Consider the following 16,167-nt stretch of genomic DNA (forward strand, 5'->3'; position numbering starts at 1 on the left):
TAACCAGAGCTATGGTAGTTTTTCCGTACTGAGTAATGCAGCGTAGAAGGATGCGACCTTGTGCTCGTAGGGGAACGTTAAACCATGAAAATGTTTGCGAAAGCGACAAACACAAGTGATAGACCGACAGCCATGTTTAAAACTAAATTTTTAAACACATCACAAGTGGGAAACTTAATGTTTTTAATTTAGTTCTGAACTGCTGTTAGAAAAAAGAGTGGAAAAGTAGATTGTTAAACACTTCTGTATCTGTTCAAGGGTGCAGTTTCTAAAAAGTGGGGAGGTGGAGCTGAAATCTGGAAAAATATATTCCACAACGATGGTTGTTGTGGGTTTTCCGGGCTGTATTGCCGTGGTCTTGGCATTGTAGTTCCTGACGTTTCGCCAGCAGCTGTGGCTGGCATCTTCAGAGGTGTAGCACCTCTTTTGGTGCTACACCTCTGAAGATGCCAGCCACAGCTGCTGGCGAAACGTCAGGAACTACAATGCCAAGACCACGGCAATACAGCCCGGAAAACCCACAACAACCATCGTTCTCCGGCCGTGAAAGCCTTCGACAATATATTCCACAACGTTTATAAAGCACATTCACATTATTAGGCATCTTATTTCTATGGCATATCATTATGCACATACTCTATGGCAAGTGTGGGCAGTCTTGCATGGTATACTGTCTTTTTTGTTGTTGCTGTTATTTACTAGAATCCCCGCCTATATATGTTTAACCTATAAAAGAAGAGAGCATTCTGTGACTCTCTAAATGGATAACTGATCTGTGTTAAGTAATCCTATACATGTTTAAAATCAGATCAGCCGAAGCAACTTTATTGACTAGGGATAATCAGTGGTTTGCCAGTCTATGAACAGTTTACCTGTAGGCTGTGGCAGATTGTGTATATCTATAAATAAATTCACACATACTTGTGGGATATACGTTTTGAAATGTACTGTGTTAAGCCTATCTAAAGTAAACCTTTGGAGAATCTTTAAATGTTGTGTCTTTTCTGGGCGGCAAGCCCGATAGAAATCAGTGGGACTTACTTTCAGAGATAAATATGGATAAGATGAAGCAAGGACTACAAGATACTCGCAGGAGTGAGGGTCAAACTCAGAGCCCGTTCATATATAATTTGGTCGGTTTCAGTACTACTACTTCCACAGAGCCCTTTTAAGCCCCTTTTTTACTGGACCTACAGGGGGGGAAAAATCCACCCCCAATCATCAGGTTTGATAGGTTTTAGAAATTCGTGATGGAGTTCAAACTCTTGAGGTGATCCAGATGTCTTAGATTGACTGCTACCAACGCTGGGATCCAGCTGCTAGCCAGGTCGTCCCATCGAAACTATAAACGTGGATTTGGCTAAGCCCTTGCATGATCTGTGCACATAGCGAAATTCTGAAGCAACTCAGGGTCTGTGGAAAGTTGGCTTGGAAGGACAGCAAGACAGAGCAGATTTTAGGCCGCTTGAAGCCCATTGGAATCAGTGGGAGGGACCCTCGGGTGCGAATGTTGCGGGTGCAACGTGGTACTTCCGTGGAGAAATAAAACTAAAACTGAAGGAAAGATATAATCGGCAAAAAAAAAAATCCTTTCCACAACCTCCATCCCTTTCCCTAGATATAGATGTAATGCTGCGGATAGATAGGCCGCTTTAACCAGTTTTGAGAACAGAAGCGAAGCCACGTTGCGCAACGATTTTTAACTGGGCGGCGGAGGAACGCAGAACGACCCCCCCCCCCCGCTCCGCGATTTCAATTAAAATGGTTGCAAAACCATTTCCCCTTTTGGCTACCGAGGTTGGGCAGAATTCTGTCCTAAAATGGGAACAATGATAACTGTAGTAGTAGTAATTAAAAGAAAATACACTCCATGTGCAGTCGACGTTATTTTGAGTAAAACATAACCAGGAGAGGGGGCGTGGAAGAAGCGCGTGTAGAATGGAAGGAGGGTAGAGAAACTAAAGCAAGCAAGCCTTCGCCAGCAAGATTAGCACAAGTATTGTGGAAAGCATGTGCTACTTACCTATATTCATGAATATACCAGTGTATGTTAAACGATGGAAGAGAAGGAATACTTGATCTCTAAATAAAAAGGACTTTTTATCAGTGCGTGCAGAAAGGTCTCCCTCCCCCCCGCCCCCGTCCTTTCAATCAAAATAGAAATGGATGCCCAGGATCAGGAACACAAGCCCTCAAACCTATTTTTCCTAAAAGTACCAGAGGTACCCGCGACCCTAAGGGCATTGATCTGAAAAGAAACTCCATTGCCATTATCAGAAGTTGCACGCGCGCACACATGTTGAGGATCGGGATTCCCGTCTCTCGTTAGCTACGGGCGTCTTCTTCCAAGCGCTCCCACCCCAATCCAGCAAGTAAACCTATTGACTTGGATTGGTTTCAGTTGGGACTTGATCATCTTTAATCCAAGAAGTGGTTTACAATTAGGAACGGGGGACGTTCGGATAATTCTTTTTAGGGGTTTCGGCAGACGCTGCTGCTATTCACGCCAGCAACTCTTAACTGGCGCCGATTTCCCATCAAAGGCTGTTTCAGGAGAGGGCGTCCTCTCTCGCACACTCATTTGACTGTAGAGGAGCGTGGGTATCCTGCTAAACGTCGTGCTTTTATTGCTCGGCATAGCAGACCGCAGAGGAACTGCTTTCTTGTTCTGCCTAGTGAATCAAGCATTGCTAGGAGAAACACTGACTGCTGTGGGGAAGAAGATACATAAGGAATCGCTTCCGGGGGGGGGGGTTGTTTTAATGAATAAAAATATCTTTAAAATTCTCCCAAAAGTAGTGGCTCCTGGGGATATTTTTAAAGTACACACACACAGCAAGGAGTCATTCAAGCAAGCCATTTTTGAGGGTCTGATGGACAGTTCAGTTGTTGAATGGATTTGTTCTGCTTTATTCACATCAAGTCTGTGCTTTCTTCAGCATATTGTAAACATAAATCTACACCTCCAAACGTTTTACAAAGTTACATTGACTAATTACTTCAGTTAGGGATTATTGGATCATTCTATCCTACTTGTAATCTGCCTTGAGTCCCAGTGAGAAAAGTGGACTACAAATGAAAACTTCACATTGCTAATTCAGCCTAGAAATGCTTTGTGAGATCCCAAGTGCTCTCCTGCTGTCATTGCAATATGAAACTAGGCCTGGTTTAATAAACAGTACAAAATAACCATAGACTATTGTAAACCATTTTGGTGTGCAAGAAAGTTTATGCAGAGTGTAACATGCTTTTTTAGAAACCTGCAAATATTAGCCATGAATGCTAATTTCGTTTGATTTTTTAAAAAAAAATATTTTCTACTATGACTAGATTGATTGACTTACACAGAAGTACTCTGGCACTGTTTAAAGCTACACGTATTTGCAAATCACAGCCCAGCAAATCTGAAAACGGGCAATGTTTATACTTTTCCAGTGTTCCTCTCTTCCAGACTTTCTCTTAAATTATACAAAACAGGCAGAGCTTCATTTATCACTCCTGAAAATACCATCATCCTTGCCATAAACCCTAAGGGAAGTGTTAAAACAGCAAATGTGTTTCCTTAGATCCAAGGTAACTGACCTTCTGAGCTATAAGCTTAGCTTGGCCACTTTGACAAAACAAGATGAAACTTTTGTTTTTTTTTAAAAAAACTGTTAGCCTACAGCCTATATAGGGAACTACAATTCCTTAGAGTTGCACATTTTACCATATCCATACTGCTTTGTAAGATGTATAATATTTTAACAGCTGCAATAAGTGCACGTACAGAGTCCTTCACATTCCCTTAAGAGGCGCTTGCAGTGAGAGCCAGCTTTTTGGAGGGCAGCTGAGATGTCTGTCTTTTTTTACTTTGCCAGATGGGACAACTGCTTTAGAATATATGCGAGACCCATTTCCTGTCTTCTCTTAAAAAGTGTATTTTATTACCATTTTGCTGCACATTCTCACACTCTATGGACACTGCGTGTGTCGGTGTAACACCTTAAATATGAGAAACAGATAGCTCAGCTCGCCTTGATTACTTTATTAGAAATTTTTCTTGTGCCTCTCCTCGACCTGTTCTTGATTCTCAGCAAATGCTTGCTTTTTTTTTTAACAAGCTGTCAGGTATTACACTAACAGCTCAGCACTCCATGGGAAAACCATATTTACTTTAAAATCACTTAGTATTTATTGATTTTTTATTAGACTTTAAACAATGTTTCTCACTTTAACACTAATCCAGAGGGAAGGGAGCCTCCAAAGTCTGTATCAGAAAATCCCAAAGCAAAAGAAGGTGTTTTGGCCACTACTGATCCAGAGCATTACCTACATCAGAGTAATTTCAGAATAAATAAATACATGGTAACCTAAGAGACAGGTTCAGCTTTAACACAGCACACTCCTTTTGCATTACAAATAATGGTCAGTCCAGTTTAACAATCTGGTAGTTTAAGCAGCAGCTTTTGTCTCCTATAACACATTTCCATCCATTTCCTTCAATAGATCCCTAGTAATAACCTAATAGAATTAACACCGATTTGGGGAAGGCCTGTAGTTCAGTGGTTGGACACCCAACTTCCATTAAGAAGGCTCTAGGTCTGATATCTCCATTTAAAAGGCAGCAGTGGGCAAGTCCTTGGAGAGCCCCTGCAAAAGCAGACAATATTGAACAAGATGGCCACCCAAAAATTCCTTAATGAGATGTGATATATTTTACTTGCACATATAAATGTGAGTTTGCAGTTCCAGAGGTATAGGCTAGTGTCACCTATTTTATTCCAGCATGAACTTTCATGGTCCAGAGCCCACTTTTTCAAATGAAAGAATCATGTTCTTACATCTGAAGAAATCAGCTCTAAGTCACAAATCTATGCTGGAATAAAATTTTGTTAGTCTTTAAGGTGTCACTTGAGTCTGATTTATGAGTTTTCAATCTACTATCAACTTGCTGAGAGTTTACATTGAGTAGCACCCTAAAGACCAACTAGATTTCCAGAGTCAGAGCTCCCTCTCAGAAAACTACTGGTGCTACTGGTCCCAAATCTTGCTCTTCTACTACTGACCAACTACATTTGGTGGCAATCCACAGATTCAAGAATTGCTCAAGTTGCAGGTTAGAGTAAACAGGCAAACAGACATTCCACTACCCCCGATGAGTTAACCAAATATGACTTTATGATGGGTGCATATATATGTTACTAGTGTTCCTGGCATTCACATTTTTAAAAAAATCTTAGGTTTAGACCTAAAAATATGAGTAATACGTTCCTCTCATGTAATAGTTGTACTCATACAATCATTTTTGAAGAGACATTATAATCCCTGCCAAGTATATGTTATGTGCCATCAAGTCACTTACAACTTATGGCAATCCTAGAAATGAAAGACCTCCAAAACATCCTATTGTTAACAGACTTGCTCAGATCTTGCAAACTGGAGGACACAGTTTCCTTTATTGAGTCAAGCCGTCTCATTTCGGGTCTTCCTCTTTTCCTACTGCCTTCAACTTTTCCTAGCATTATTGACATTTCCAGAGAGTCTTGTCTTCTCATGATGTGACTAAAGTACGATATACTCAATTTTGTCATTTTAGATTCTATGGAGAATTCAGGCTTGATTTGATCTAGTATCCACTTATTTGTCTATTTGGCTGTCCATGGTATCCACAAAACTCTCCTCTAGAACCATGTTTCAAATGAATCAATTTTCTTCCTGTCACCTTTCTTCATTGTCCAGATTTCACATCCATACATAGTAATGAGGAATACCATAGTTTGGATTATCTTGATCTTGGTCCCTAATGTCATATCCTTGTCCTTAGGGATGTTTTTTAGTTTCCTCATGGCTGTTCTTCCAAATTTCATTCTTTTTCTGATTTTCTTCTGAAATTCCCTGGTATGCTCTGTAACACAATGTAAATTTGCAGTGTGATCTCTAGTGTCTCTTCCTTTTCTGAATTCAGCCTACACATTTGACATTTCTTGTTCAATATATGGTAAGAGTCTTTTGCTGTAGAATTTTGAGCATCACTTTGCTTCCGTGGGAAATTAATGTGATGGTCTGATAGGTCTGCGCTCTTGACATCCCCTTTTTTCAGAACTGGAATGTAGACTGACAGTTTCCAGTCTGTGGGGCTATTGTTTTGTTTCCCATATTTGTTGGCATATTCTTGTTAAGATTTTGATGGTCTCAGTTTCTGTAGCTTGAAATAGCTCTATTGATATTACATCTACTCCCAGTGATTTGATTCTCCCAATTGCTTTGAGTGCAGCTTTTACTTCCCTTTCTAAGATTTCTGGTTCTTTGTCAAAACATTCTTCTTTGAGGGAGTCTGTCATCCTTCTATCTCTTCCATATAGTTCTTCAGTGTATTGTTTCTATCTTTATTTTGTCCTGATCAAACAATATATTTTTGTGCTGATCCTTCAGCATCCCTACTCATGGTTTGACTTCCACTTTGATTTCCTGGATCTTGTGGAACAGATCTCTTGTTCTTCCTTTTTGTTGTTCTCTTCTGTTTCTTTGCACTGGTTATTATAATAGATATCTTTGTTTCTGTGTGCAAGCCACTGAAAAGCTGCATTTAGAGCTCTGATACTATTTCTGTCACCTTTTGCTTTTGCTTCTCATTTGTCTGTAACAATTTTAAGAGTTCCATCAGTCATCTATCTAGGTTTCTCCTTTCTTTTAGCTACAGGAATAGTCTTTACACATTCTTCCTTGATAACATCTCTGGTTTCAGCCCATAGTTCTTCTTGTTCATGATCAAATATACTTAGTAATACAAATTTGTTCCTTACATTTTAAATTCTTCAGAAATGTTATTTAGATTATGATTCTTTTAGAGTTTCTATTCAGCTTTATTCTTTTTGATCTTAACAATTCATGGTATGTATCACAATCAGCTCCTGATCTTGTTTTAGCAGAGAGAATAAAGCTTCTATTCATAATATTCTGCTTCCGACTATGTAACCTCTTTGGTTTCTGTATTGGCCACTCATTGATTTCCCTGTATCTCTGTATACAATTGTCTGTTTGGTTTCCTGAAACATATGTTAGCAATGAGCAAGTTGTTGGTGTCCTGCTTCATTTCATGACCCTAGTCCACATTTTCCAGCAATGTTTGATGCTGCTTTGTCTCCTACTTTTGCCTTCAAGTCACCTATGATTATCAGCATATCTTGTTTAGATGCATGATCTTGAACACTTGCATAAAAAAATTCAATTTCTTCCTCCTCAGTATCTGTAGTTGGGGCTACAGATACTACAGATGGCTATGTTAATAAGCCTTCTGTGAAGGGCTATAACACAAAGTTGGTCAGATACCACTGTGAAATTTAATCTAAAGCAACATACTTCTGTCTTAAGAATCTTCACAAGTCTATAGTTACAATGTTAATTTAAAAATAGAGTTACTAACAAGCGGCTACTTGGGAGAATTAGAACTTGCTTCCATCAAGAAATTTTACTTTTGACAGGATCCCCCTCCCCCACTCAAAGATGTATAGGAATGGTCTGTCACAGTTTTTTGTGATTGTTGACAAAACATCATTTATTTAATACATTTTTGTTGTGCTATACCTCCAGAGCTCAGACAGCGCACACCATTCTCTTCCTTTTATTCTCACAAGAATCCTGTGAGGTAAATTAGGCTGAGAGAGTGACTGGCCCAAGATCACCCACAAGATTTATGACAGAGTGGGGTCTGTTTCCCTAACCCTGATCCACTATACCAGCAATTACCTATTTTATGATTACCTATTATTATATAAAGAATACTTAACCTTTCTTTATATGTATTTTTGAATAAATGCAAATATTTGTCTGTCCTTGATTTTGTGCCTACTAAAACTAGCTACTGGTAACAATGTAGTATATGAAAAGTCTTAAGAGCAATGTAGACATTCTGTGTGTTTGTCAATGCAGAAGTTTGAGATCTGTACAAATGGAAATATATAATAAATGAGGGTATTACTTACAGATTTCAGCCAAATAGATTCATAACATCATGAAGACCAGACTGAATTCAAGAGACTATAGGTCCTTCACATGTTACACTACTTTTGGCTTAAATATCTGCATGTTGGAATAATTCCTTTATTTCGTAAAAAAAAATAATAAAATAAAATCCTGCAATAGTAGAGTCCTTAATGCTGTTTTTTTAAGCATTAAGTGTTAAGCTTTGTGGTGATAATATACTTTGAGCAACGGATAAAGAAAGGCTGGGTTATTATAAATGTGATAGTGTTTAAAAACCTCGAATGGAGTTTTCCACATGGTAATGATTAAAGGGTTTCTTTTCACAAAATGTAATGAGGAGCGACTTTCAAGAGAATGGACACCTGGTTAAAACAATAGAGAATTCTGGGTTATATTATTTGATAGTGTAGTGTTTGAAGGTTGTCTTGGCACAGTCAGCAGTGCCGGAGACAGGAAAACAGAGAACACAAAAAGTCTTATCTTTGCCCCATTCAGTAAATTATAACCCCAAAACTCAAAGTACTGATAAGAGGAATAGGATGTTTCTACATTTCAACTAGGGGAGGAAATTAGAATTTACTTGAATATTCTTGTTTGTAGTTGGGCAAACAATAGATTGATGCTAATTCAAACATGGAAAAAGTTTCTTAGAATTTGCTTGATACTAGCTCATTCTGTTTTACTTACTAAAGCTGCAATCATATGCACTGGGAGCAAATCTCTTTCTTTCTAGTAAACACGGATAGGTTCAGACTGCACAATGAACAACCTGGGATTTAGTGCCTATGAAGTTAATGATATTTAAATGGACTTAAATCCAAGTTATTTGCCTTAACTTGTCTATACATCAGCAGACAGAAGCAGTCAGGCAGCACTTCTATCATAGAACAATGCTAGGGCTAGGATCCAAAGATTACCTTCACACAGAGATGGGAAGTTGTGTGTGTGTGTGGGGGGGCATTTTGTCTTCAAACAGAAGATCTCTGTGCCACTTGGTAAACTATTATTGAAGAGGATGGGAATTACGAAAGAATTTGGTGATACAGTATCAAGGACTGTTGTTCAAAGGAAAAAAATTAAAAGAAATTCCACCAGGCTGACACAAACTCCTATTCATAATGAAAACAGATCTTAATATCACACATGGCTTTACATAAAGTACATAAATAAAATAAATACTTGGAAACATAACTTTTTATTAAGAATGTTATATTTATATTTCTGGTGAAATAGAATATTTTACTTCTATACATCTGATGCAAAAGAAAACCGTAATCATAGCACTTCTCCAAAGCAAGTTCTACAAACATTAAATAATAATAATTTAATACATTGAGCCTGCAGGTACTTCTGAAATGCAAATAAATTCATTTACCTTTGCTATTGTTAATAATGATCATTAAAAACATATGTTTACTACAACAGAACTTCCCCAAGGGTTGATAATGATCAGTAATTCTACAATGAAACAAACACTGCAACATAAACAAATCTACTTTTTAAAATTCTGTTGTGGTGATAGGGGAAAAGAAAGTACCATACAATCAATAGTGTATACTCATTGTGGCAAATATAACACTAACCAACTAACCAAAAAGCACAGGGCTTTTTCCTTTTTCTTTTCTTCCCTGGAAAGACCCTTATTCTGTGATGACTCAAAATCCATTGATTCATGATGATTCAGAGGGATGTGTCACTTCATGTACTCCATCTAGCCAAAGAGCTTTTGTTGTCCCAAGGATTGCAGTAGTAGAGATAATCATGCAGTTAAATCTTTCCTATTTAAACGTATAATTCCTTAAAAGTGATTAACTTTGCTGGATCTGTATATTGAAACATGAGAAAAATCAAGGTAGATACACTATATTAAGCAGGCCTACTAGGTATTTAAGGATACTTTTACATAACAAAAGGACATTAGAAAATGCTCATATTAACAGGCAAATTAACAGTTTAAAAGAAATTCTTGTTCATGCAAGACATAATTATTGTGTGGCACTCCCTACCACAGGAGACTATTGAAGCACTATAGAATCAAAAAGAAATTAACATTTACGTGCAAGACTTTTACTGCAGTTTCAATAACTACAGAATATAATTGAAGGCTATCATGCCTCATCATCCTAGCCTAAGCCTGGTCAAGAACGTATTGTTCTGCAATGAAGAATTACAAAACATATGTTGGGGGGGGGGGAGTTACAGGAACACTTTTACTGGCAGTGATCATAGGTGTGACTTTCATGTCCCTTTTGGAATGCCAAGATGTTTATTGTCCTTTTACATACAAAACCTCAGAGATGTCTCATTCGTTGGCATTGCCTGGTGCTGGTGGGGGGTGGGAAAGAAAGCAGCTGTAGTTAATGGAGCCCTTCAGTGCTCTTTTGCAACTATCATTCTCATGCTCAGCAAGAAATGACGCAGGCTGTGCTGACTATAACTGCTGTTTTTATTATGAGATCTCTGGGGAATGTGTGTTACTGCATGCAACTGAATTGAAGACAGGGAACGTGAGAGATGTCATGCTTGGCCTTTGCTGACAGAATGCCAGAAGGCCAAGGCTTATTCATACAACTTATGGAAGCATTCTTAACATTACTGCATTGCACTAGTTAAGAGATTTATTCCTGAGCTGAGTTATCATGGGTTCTAATTTCACAGGATAGCCTTTGGCAAGCAACTCATTTGGCCTCAGGCCTTATGTGTAATCATGAGGAACTGGGTGCAGAGTGAAATGTTCTGAACATTGTTTTTCAGGATCTCTTTCCTTGGACACAATGCATATACACTTCCACAGTAAAATCAAAAATAAGAATATTGATGTAAATTGTTGTTTTAAAACTGTCAAGAAGAAAGGTTAATCACTCATGTTTTAATCTTCTATAAAATGGTATTCATTAGCGGCCTGTCACCAGTTCTTTGTGTAGCAATGAGGTTTTACACAAGAATTCCCAATGCACAGAAATTCAGGCGTGAATTTGGTAAATACCCAGTAGGTAATTGTGACTGAGGTAAGTAATTTTGCAACTGGCTTCAGCAGCTGGATCCTAGAGATCTGGAAAACAGAGCAAAAATCCTCAATTTTTCAAATGTGGTCTGCCCTAGTCCCTAGTCTAAAACAAAAACAGAATTTGTTATGTTTCCATAAAATACAAGTGGTATACAACTATAAAATACTATATGTATATATAGTTCCTGAAAATTATACCACACCAGATTAATTCCTCTAAATATCGATCATAGAGTATACTTATAAACTATCTGTGATACATGAGCGTGTTGCACTAGTAGACCCAGGGCTTTTTTTCTGGGAAAAGAGAAAATGGTCACATGGCCGGTGGCCCCGCCCCCTGATCTCCAGACAGAGGGGTTTAGATTGCCCTCTGTGCCACTCCAGCGGCATGGAGGGCAATCTAAACTCCCCTCTGTCTGGAGATCAGGGGGCGGGGCCACTGGCCATGTGACCATTTTCAAGGGGTTCCGGAACTCCTTTCCACTGCGTTCCTGCTGAAAAAAAGCCCTGAGTAGACCTATACCAGGAAATCATAAACAGTCACATAGATGCACTTCTATAGCAACATTTGTGAAGATTATCTCAGGCAATCTAGCAAAAAAATTCATTTGCAGAATAATTTTGTTGTTGATGTTAATCGCTCCTTCATCAGCAAATAGCACAATAAAGCAGTCACAAAACGAAAAAGGAGGAATTTTAGAAATAATGGGAACATGTTGCACCACTCCCCATCAGTTGGGTCTTGGAGGAGTTAATTAAACTTCCCTCCCACGTACTCCACCCTCTCTTTAAAAAATTTGCTACTCAGCACTGACCATTATTTGTTTGTAGCTGCAATCCTATGCACACTTACCTGAGACCAAGCCTCACTACGCAATGGGGCTTATTTCCAGGTAAACATGTTCAAGGCTGCACTGCAAATCACTTCACCATCAGCTTGCAGTAGCTGCTTCTTCCTCCCTATTTAGAATAAGGGAAGCTTCACATATGCACTTTGGATATTTTAAATGCAACACAGGAGAGGTACACGTGCAAGGCAGGATACCACAGCGTTTTTATCAATATCTTTCCATTTATGGGGGGGCTGTGCTATCCTCTTTCATGCAATCACCTTTCAACATGACACATAAGTACCAAAAATAATTATATAAAACTACAGCAGTCCGACTGTAACCTTTTGTTTGATGCCACATACAGCCGCCATATTCCAATATGTTATTAAAGGAGCATCCCCAAGTCGATCTGAGCTCACCTATCTGAGATCCTTTTCTCGTAACCAAAGATGAGTGCGAGGTGGGCTGAGATGAGGGAGAAACTCTGCACAGAGTGCTGCCCCTCTTTTTTATTTTATAGACAAGGCTCGGCACTGAAATCAGGCTCCAGGGCTAAGCTTTGGTTCAAAATACAGTGTTACCAGTGCTCTCATGTCCTGGGTCTCACTAGGCCATACACCTGAGGTAAAAAGGAGGGGAGGAGTTTTAGAGCAGGCTCGACCTTTCCGACGTAGCAAGTCTAGTGCGGCTCCATCCACTCACAAACTAGGACTTCTATAAAGCATCCCTCCCCACAACTTTGCCTAGTTTCAGCAATGGCATTTAGGCACTTAGCAAGTTCTAATAGACGTGTGCCGCATTTGGTTGGGGACGTCACAAATTGTACAGCCCTGAAGTGACCATACTTTTAGTAGTCAAAGTTCATCTCGTCATCTTTACATACCAACTATACTGAGGCTTACTATGTAAACGAAGCTCTTTACCACGCCCAGCCTTTTCCAAGAAAAGCGCAGCGTCACTTTCCCAGACAAGAAAATCTCTCTCCCCACCTCCCTGTAGCTCTAACCCTTTCTCCTTTATATTCCCTCAGGATCCAGCTCGAGGGACCAAAGTGAAAGTGAATGAAGCTGGCCGCTCTAAAAAGGAAAAAAGCCCGGGGGGGGGGGGGAGGTAGCGGTGGCACGTGACAGACGGGAAACTGTCCAATCAGAGGGGGGCCTTAGGGAGGACTGAAGGACAGAGTTTTGAAACATTTTTTAAAACTCCTGTCAATGCAGTTTCGCCGGGGCAAAAATTCGGTGCGCGGCTTTTGTGTGCGTGCTCGTCAGACAGACCCCGTCCCAGGCTGCGCCACTGAACGCCTTCATCCATAACGACTAAACCTCCCCACCCCCGCCTGTCTCTGTCTCCACACGCGCTCAAAAGTCAAGGGGCAGAACTGAATTCCCCGGGTCGTGTCCGTCGCCCTCCTCTTCCTTCTCTTTTCCCTCGTGGCGGAGTCTCCCAGAGGGTCCACTCTTCGAAACTCCCCCGCCACCTCAGAAAAGAAAAGGCACGCGGGGGACTCGTTCGCCAAGGAACTGCCCCTTTCGCTGAGCGGAGAGACGGTTCTTGTTTTGGGAAACCTCCCCTCCGAAGCTGACGCTCGTTCCAGCCCCCCCCCCCCCGCCCCGTTTTGTTCTTATATGCATTTTAAAGTTTTGTTATTCCCAGGGAACAGAACTTTCCCACTTTTCACTTCAAACCGCCCCCCTCCGCCGCCGGCGCGCGCAGCCCTTTTCTCCGTCGTTGCGCTTTGGGCTGCGCCAGCAAGCGAAGTGGCTGGACAGCAGTCGCCTTTTGTGCAATGCCGCAGTTGCCTGTTAAGTTGAGGCTGGGGGCTTCTTGCTCGTGGGAGCCCCGCCACGCAACCGAGTAGGACGAAACAGGTAAGTTGAGCCCGTCGTTGCTCTACGGATGCATTTTTCGGGGAGGTGAGGAGGGGGAGCTGGAACTCGTATTATTCTGAAGTGGAGGGAGTAAGGGGAAGAGGCAATGCACGTGTGAAAAGTGCACGTTTTAGGGAGCGAGTCTATGGGTATACATTTAAGAGGTAATCACTGTGAATGCAGTGTGATGTGCGCACGGTCTGCATAGCGTGACCTAGGACTTCCGAGCAAAACTTTTCATCTCAACTCGCGATTTCTGCTTATTTGTCCTCCGCTTCTCTTCCAGTTCTTTTTCTGGAAAATAAAAACCGCAGTTTACAGTGAAATTTACTTACACTTGTGCAGGATTACGATCACAGCCTTTCTTTTTGTTCCCAGTTTCTGTACCATTTGCTTCTGTATCTGCTCTTTCTCCTGTCAATACACTTTTCCCTCAGATCCGTAGTAAACCTGTCCTTTCCCCATCCCTATCTGTCCTTTCCCCATGTCTGTTCTGGGCTAGGCACCCCCCCCCCCCAGGAATCTCTTTCCAACCTTACTGAAGGTATGTTTGTGTAACCAGACACTGAGACTTGTTGTCTGATGGAGAATTAACTCAGAACCCCCCCCCCCCACACACACACACACCAAAGCTTACTCTGCATTGAATAGAGATATTTGTTTTTCAGGTTTAAACCTCCAAGACTGAAGGCAAAAGAAACCATCAGAAAAGGAACCACTGGGAAGATTTTATTTTCTTCTTGGAATCCTGCTGAATTTCGGAGCAGGTGAGAGAACTGTGGGACTTGAAAGTTGGTAGTAGGGAAAGTAAAGGGTGGGATCATCAATACTGGAATTTTTTCGATCTAGTTTTTAGGAAAGACATTTTGAAACTTTTTAAAAATAAGAATCCTTGATTTAGAAAGTTACATTGATGTTGTGAGAGCTGTTACTTTTAGAGAAGTAGATTCTCTCCAGGATTAACATAGGAGCAAAAAAAGTGATAAAGTTTGAGGAACTGCTGTTGCCCAACCTGTACATAAATGCGGAGATGGTGACAGTTTTGTCTGGCCTGGGGTGAAAAGAGAACAAAAACATTTAATTCCTTTAAGAGGTCTCCATTCGTGGGGGATGGTAGTGCATGCAGAAGAGACGAAGTTTAACTATTAACCTTAATTGTGAATTTATAAATGAGCTTGAACCCTCACTAGTCCTTCATTCCTTTGGATTTTTTAAACATTTTTTAAAATATATTTGTTCCTTTCATGATTATGCAAGGTAATGTGAAAGTGGTGACATGGTAGAACATTTTATTATTGAGCATAAAAATAATGTTCAGAGAAAAGGTGCCTCACATGTATGAATATTACTAAACTATTAAAAGCTTTGAGGGGAAAGGGAATATGTCAGGAAAGAGGGTGGATGAAGGCAAATTATATTATATTCCATTCGGACTTGCTTTCCTTTCTTCCATAGATCATTCATTTGAAAGGAGAGATCTGGGAAAGGTAAGATATGCTTTAACAAAAGATTAAAAATCAAGGCCATGTCATGTGGCTACTTAGATACTATCCCTGTAAACTTTCTCTATTTGATTAGCTGAAGTCCTGAGCAAGAGCATATATTTCTTGAGAAAAAAATTTAACTATGGTGTATTTAACAGAGAGATGGTTTCTTTTCTTTATGCATCTTATATTACAAGATAACTTTAAATCCTATTTATTTATTTCCTTTTACCAATTACTGATAGCTGAGGAAATTGGTATGTCAAAATACAACTAAATAAAATTACTTTAGTTGTGCCGTAAATTTAAGTAGTCAATATCTTCATCAGCATACTCTCTACAATAGTTCTGCATAGTATAATACAAAATTTCCCTTTATATTGAATGAATATATTTTAAAATTAGCCTACGGGCCTAACAGCAAGTTGAAATCTGCAGACCTGTTCTCAGTTAGCTTGGTATAGTGTGACTATACCAAGGTAACAGACTGCACGGTTCTACAGTCAAAAATGGTTTGAATAAATTAATATGCCAGCTTATTTGTGCTCTAGTGTAGAGGAGCAAAATGAACAACAATGTTTATTCTTAATATGTATTATGAAAAATAGCTATCATGTTTTGTTCTGCGACAGCTCTCATTCATTTGTTGTTGTGGTTGCATGTGATTGTGTGTGCAAGCAACAATTGAACTCATATATAAGTGTGGGCATAATACCCATTTAAAATGACAGATAATAGCATCTAGCCAGCTAGACCTTATCGCACAGTAGCTTGCTTTAAGAATGGAGACTGCAGCCCATCAAGCTTATTTGGGAATAAACCCAGTTAAACTCTGGTGGATATCCTTACAGACAAAAGTAGATAACCTTCTAAGTGTAAACTTTTACAGACAAATTAATTCAGTTCCAAATTATCTGCCCAAGATAATTCTGCTGTGTTTGGTTTGTAGGTGAAAGTTTTAATCTTTATATACTACAGAAATCCATCAAAACATTCAAATTATTTAA

At 39.7% G+C, this 16,167-nt stretch overlaps 1 protein-coding gene across 1 annotated transcript in view; it reads left to right on the forward strand.

The window, feature by feature from the left end:
- Window positions 1–14,375: 14,375 nt before the first annotated feature.
- Window positions 14,376–16,167, forward strand: part of PRDM1 (PR/SET domain 1) — a 141,313-nt gene continuing 139,521 nt past the window's right edge. The window contains exons 1-2 of the mRNA XM_054991932.1: window positions 14,376–14,443; window positions 15,132–15,163. The gene's annotated coding sequence lies outside the window, so the exon portion shown is untranslated. The remainder of the gene's footprint in view (window positions 14,444–15,131; window positions 15,164–16,167) is intronic.

The sequence above is a fragment of the Eublepharis macularius genome, chromosome 1 (assembly GCF_028583425.1).
Source record: "Eublepharis macularius isolate TG4126 chromosome 1, MPM_Emac_v1.0, whole genome shotgun sequence".
In the NCBI taxonomy this organism is placed as follows: Eukaryota; Metazoa; Chordata; class Lepidosauria; order Squamata; family Eublepharidae; genus Eublepharis; species Eublepharis macularius.